We start from the raw sequence: 6,000 nt of genomic DNA, 5'->3' as shown, positions 1-6,000 counted from the left end.
CCAAGAAGAGAAGATATATACTACATTCATTAAAGAGAATATATTTAATTCTTTTATACACAAGAAGTAATTAAGATATTTACTTGAAAAGTTATCCGCACTCAGAATAAATAATCAAAGTTCAGGGAAGAGACGTGTTATTCTCTAAACAATAGCATGAGAGGGTGGTGCAGTGCATGTCTCAGGATTTGGCTTCTTCTCCTAATTTTCCCCAAATTCTGGCAGATGGCCAGAGGTAGGTAACACCCAGACTCCACCTTTGGATTAAGGGAATCCTGATCCTGAGAGTCATCAGTTGAACGGGACCATAGAGAATAGTACTGGCTACACAAACGATTCAAGTTTGCAAGATCATATCCCCATGATTGGCCAATTTTATGTATTATCTAGAAAGATCTGATTTCTTGCAAAAGACAAAAAAATCTAATGACAGTTTTCCTCAAGGCTTCTTTCACCTCCTTGTTTCTCAGGCTGTATATGAGGGGGTTGACCAATGGGGTCAGGACTCCATAGAAAACAGAGAATATTTTGTTCAGATCCCTCAGTGCATCAGAGTCTGATAGCAGATACACAATGACTAGAGTCCCATAGAAAATTGTCACCACAATGAGGTGAGAGGAGCAGGTAGAAAAGGCCTTCTGCCTCCCAGTGGTGGAAGGGATTCTCAGAATGGTGGAGATGATACAAACATAGGATGCCAGGGTCAATAGAAATGGAGGCAGTGTGAATATGGAGCAAAGTATGAAAGCAGTAACTTCCAGCATGTGGGTGTCACTGCAGGCCAGTTTTATTACTGGGCTTAAATCACAAAAGAAATGGTCAAGTTCATTGGGGCCACAGAAAGTGAATTGTAACATTAGTAACATTGTTGGCAAAGGAGCCAGAAATCCACTTACCCAAGAGCAAGCAGTCAATTGGAGGCAGAACTGTCCATTCATAAGAGCAACATAATGTAGTGGCTTGCATATTGCTAAGTACCTATCATAAGACATCACAGATAAAAGAAGGCATTCTGTAGCTAATAGAGAACCAAAAATATAGAATTGTGCGATGCAGCCACCAAATGAAATGGTTCTGTCTCCAGTTCGGAGACTGGCCAGCATCCTGGGCAGAATGGTGGAGGTGTAGCAGGTCTCCAAGCAGGACAAATACCCCAGGAAGAAGTACATGGGGGTGTGAAGGTCCTGATTAGCCACAACTAGTGCTATGATGATGATGTTTCCGGCCATGGTTACAATGTAGATCACTAGAAAGAGCATGAAGAGAAGGATTTGCAGTTGAGGAAGATTCCCAAATCCCAGGAGGACAAATTCTGTGATGATCGTTTGATTTCCCTGGTGTTTGTTTGCTGTTGGTTTCATCTAGGGGAAATAAAACAAATTCTGCAATTTATAGTCTAACTGCTATTTAAAAACAGTCTTCATTTTACTTCTGGCTTCCCCGTGCTGGTTGCCATCCCAACAGTTGAGTCAAGACTCCAGATGGTGGAGGTATTCTGGGTAAAATTTTCTAAAGTGCCTAAGATAAATCACTTCAACCTTTTATATTTACATCTCAATTTCTGAGGACATGTCATCAATAACACAATTGTGTGTTTAACACACATTATTTTTAGAGATTTTCTCCCTCTTCCTAATATTATCTATATATTTCTCAAATCTCTTCTAAAGGGAATCACACAGTATGTTCATTTCTCTACAATGATACTCCCTGTTCTTTTTCATAGTCATACAACATCTAGAATTTATGGGTAACATTTTCAAAAATGCCTCAGGGCCAAAGTTTGAAAAGTATTCTTGAACTTGTGAATAGGCCCTTTGAATATCTTAAACAAGACAGGATTCATAGCTAGATTACGGACATATGATAATGCCGCCTTAGCTAAGGTTGTTGTGACAGTTTGGGGGAATATACCTTTGTCCAGTTGTTAATTCCATTTGGTTTTTTGAATGCTTTCTAATTGCAACCATTGTTCTGGATGAGATCATCTCTTCTATAGCAGGAAACATGTAACAGGTCCTGAGGAATCTGGGCCTGGAGAATACTGGCAACGCCATCAAGAGCCATCAACACTGAATGGCTCACCCTGCGTGAAACAATGGGAGTGTTGAGAGAGCCACTTCTAGGAACAATGACCTGTCACCACGCAGTTCCAGGGGGCTCAGCAGCACATAGGGCTCAGTGGCTGGATCCAATCCCAAAAGGCCAACATTGATTGAGAGAGGGAGCTTTTGGCAGTTTTGTCATACTTGCATTTAGCTTTTCCAGCTGATTGAAACTTGAAATCACCACAATGAAGAAAAGTACAGGTAAATTCTGTAATAATAATAACAACAACAATAAAAAATCAGCAGACCCCTCACAGAGATTGCTGGTTTCTAACGTCTCTTATAAGGCCTCTGCTGCTGGTTAGAAATTTGCTGCTATAATCACTATTTTCATGGTTTCAGTTATTTTGAGCCTCAACTTATTTTGTATCCCTGTTAGTGCTACCAAATCACTTAAAGTTGAAATTTTGCAACAGGATCTAGTGACCTAACCTATGTGGAAATATGGAAAGATGCTGCTGACATATTGTACATAGCTACAGAAGCAATCTGGGAAATAATTACTGCTCAAACACTTTTCATGATCCTATTCTCCACTCAATCAAATACAGAAGTAGAACCCAACATTTCAGTACGCAAATAAGAAACATGAAATTCTTACACACACACACACACACACACTCAGGTGTGTATACCATAATCAGGAGACCCTGCAATTTTTCATGCAGGGAAATGACTCACACATAGTGGGAACATGCAATTCAGGGGTATGGAGCCATTCAGAAGGAACGTATCTCAGTTTGGAATTTTTACTTAAAGCAGAATGAAGGGGCTGAGATTTTTGAAATGGCTAAAGGTGTTTCAAGGAGAATTATTCTCCTAGTTGCCATAGAAGGAGATTTTCAATAGCAAAAAATTGCAGTTACATTGAAAGTTGTTATACTCTATACATGCAATACTTGTGGGACTTGTATCAAATTCCCAAAATTGGCCATGACAGATTAGGTAGAAATGAAAATCTCTGTCATAAAATTCCAGGATTGTCATTCTGTGTGTCACTCTGAAGCCTATTAAGCCTGAAAATCAAAAAAGTCTCCTACAAACTGTGAAAACATGAACAAATTGCTAAGGATCAAGACAAAAGACTAGGGCGCACAAGCAGGGAGAAAATCAGAAAAGTTAAAGCATAAATGAGTTACACTTACAAAGGAACATAGAAGGGAAGAAGAAGAGGAATAATCAATATATTAGAAACTTGAAAGAGATGGAGGAAAGTGTAGGTCCCCTAGTCAGCAGGGAAGAAGAGCGAAGAACACAGTACATGAAGAAAGCTGAGAAATCAACACAACAACCCACACAACGCCACAACCAGCAAGCAAAACAACCTTATACACACAAAGACCCTCAGTGCAATATACACCCACACAAATCAGCAATAATCTCCCAGCACAATCCAAACCACACACATATCAACACAAACCCCAGCACACACAATAATCCCAAAAATAATTCTGAAGCCTCTGTTGTCTGCTGAGTTTGTGCAAAGTGATGTAAACAGCTACAAGAATGGTCCAGAGCTCCTTTTCTTTAGATTATGAGCATGTTCAACTATTACTGAGATACATCATCTGTCACTAATTTTTTAAGTTCTCAGCCATTTGGGGGCTTTTTAATACACATGACTTTTTTAGTACACATTACACCTGTGAAACAACATGGGCTTTCAGCTACTAGTGAAGAGATAAGCAGATTGCTTTCAGGATAGAAGATTGCATCAACAGCCTGGCTGACCAGTCAGGTAAAATTTAGAAGAAGAGGAATCTCATATAAATTTGAAAAGATTAGTTTAAGCTTCAATAACCTTTGATTAATCGCTATTGGATAGAAGCCAAGATTTCACTCTCCTTTCCCCTTCCTGCCCCATCCCTCCCTTCTTTTCCCTCCCATCCCATTACAATACTTTTCTTTTCATTTTTTATGTGTTCTTCAGCCAAAAATCAATAAGAAAGAAAGAAAGAAAGAAAGAAAAAATTTGAGTGCATTACAATAACTGAGTTAAAACAAAATGAATATTTAAAACTTTCAGAGAGTGAATTAGGAAACAATTCCTCTCTGACTTACCCCAGCATAAATTGGAAATAACTGCAATGAAATCAATTGAGGCAGTCTGTAATAAAACTGGGATAACTGAGAAGAAAATGACACCAGGAAGAAGTGTGTTCTTCCTCTTCAATTTTTTAATGTCCCAATATGGAATCCTGCCTAACACATCTGCACAGACACAAATTGTCACTTTTGCAGCATGATGCCCCATGTGCTGCATTGCAATCAACCTCTATATGCTTTGGTGACCACATGGGAATTCTCCCCAAAGAGACTCTGCGACAATCTTAGTAACAACTGGTGAAGATATCAGCCTTCCAGAATGACGAAACGTTTTCTGCTACATCCACTATAGGGATGGGATTTGGAAAGATGGGCTTCAATATGCGGGTGCTGGAATAGCAGAGGACTAATCACTTGGTTGACAGACTAAGCACAGTGTCTGATTGGGTATCCTGAGCCATTGCTTTGCAGAGACTGTGCTGTAGAATGCAGTTATGCTGCTGTAATGTGATGTTGACATGCCAATGCAGTATCAGGATGGAGATGTTGTCAGAAAGCAACCAGCCAGGTGCACTGTGGTTCTAGGTGACCCTCCATCATCCTCATTTCACACTGGGGAGCAGATCCATTGCTGCTCTATCTCCAATATCTTTGTAGGTGTTCGACCATCATCACCTTGTATCACTTACTTCACTTCTTCAACATTTCAGGATCTCCCTCTGTCTTTGCACAAGCAGCAAGGAAGGGAGATGTTTCCTTTCTCTCTTCCTCTTCCAGAATGCTGAATATCTTCTTTCTTACTGCATGTCTCAGCCTTTCTTGGGGATGTGATTGCAGAGCCATTGGCCATTATCTTTGAAAACTCATGGTGGTCGGGGGAGGTCCTGGATGACTGGGAAAAGACTAATGTAGTGCCCATCTTTAAAAAAGGGAAGGAGGATCCAGGGAACTACAGGCCAGTCAGCCTCACCTCAGACCCTGGATAAATCATGAAGCTGGTCCTCAAGGAATCAATTCTGAAGCACGTAGGGGAAATGAAAGTGATCAGGAACAGTCAGTATGGATTCACCAAGGGCACGTCATGTCTGACTAACCTAATTGCCTTCTATGAGGAGATAACTGGGTCTGTGGATGAGGCAAAAGCAGTGGATGTGTTATTCCTTGACTTTAGCAAAGCTTTTGATACAGTCTCCAGCAGTATTCTTGCCGGCAAGTTAAAGAAACTTAGGTTGGGTAAATGGACTATAAGGTGGATAGAAGACTGGCTAGATCGTCGGGGTCAATGGGTAGTGATCGATGGCTCCATGTCTAGTTGGCAGCTGGTAACAAGTGGAGTTCCCCAAAGTTCGGTCCTGGGGCTGGTTTTGTTCAATATCTTCATTAATGATCTGGAAGATGGTGCGGACTGCACTCTCAGCAAGTTTGCAGATGACACTAAACTAGGAGGAGTGGTAGATACTCTGGAGGGTATCAATAGGATACAGAGGGATGTAGACGAATTAGAGTATTGGGCCAAAAGAAGCCTGATGAGGTTCAACAAGGACAAGTGCAGAGTCCTGCACTTAGGACGGACGAATCCCATGCACTGCTACAGAAAAGGGACCGAATGGTCCCTGCAGAAAAGGACCTAGGGGTTAAGGTGGACAAGAAGCTGGATATGAGTCAACAGTGTGCCCTTGTTGCCAAGAAGGCTAACGGCATTTTAGGCTGTATAAGTAGGGGCATTGTCAGCAGATTGAGGCACATGATCATTCCCCTCTATTCCACATTGGTGAGGCCTCATCTGGAGTACTGTGTGCAGTTTTGGGCCCCACACTACAAAAAGGATTTGGAAAAATTGGGAAGA

At 41.0% G+C, this 6,000-nt stretch overlaps 1 pseudogene; it reads right to left on the bottom strand.

Annotated features, from left to right (window-relative positions):
• Positions 1-382: 382 nt before the first annotated feature.
• LOC127030892 (olfactory receptor 2B6-like) lies at positions 383-1,361 on the bottom strand (annotated as a pseudogene).
• Between the last annotated feature and the right edge of the window lie 4,639 nt (positions 1,362-6,000).

Source organism: Gopherus flavomarginatus, chromosome 11 (assembly GCF_025201925.1).
Source record: "Gopherus flavomarginatus isolate rGopFla2 chromosome 11, rGopFla2.mat.asm, whole genome shotgun sequence".
NCBI classification, from domain to species: domain Eukaryota; kingdom Metazoa; phylum Chordata; order Testudines; family Testudinidae; genus Gopherus; species Gopherus flavomarginatus.
Note: the sequence above shows the minus strand (reverse complement) of the source record. Positions and strands in the feature narration are given on the sequence as shown.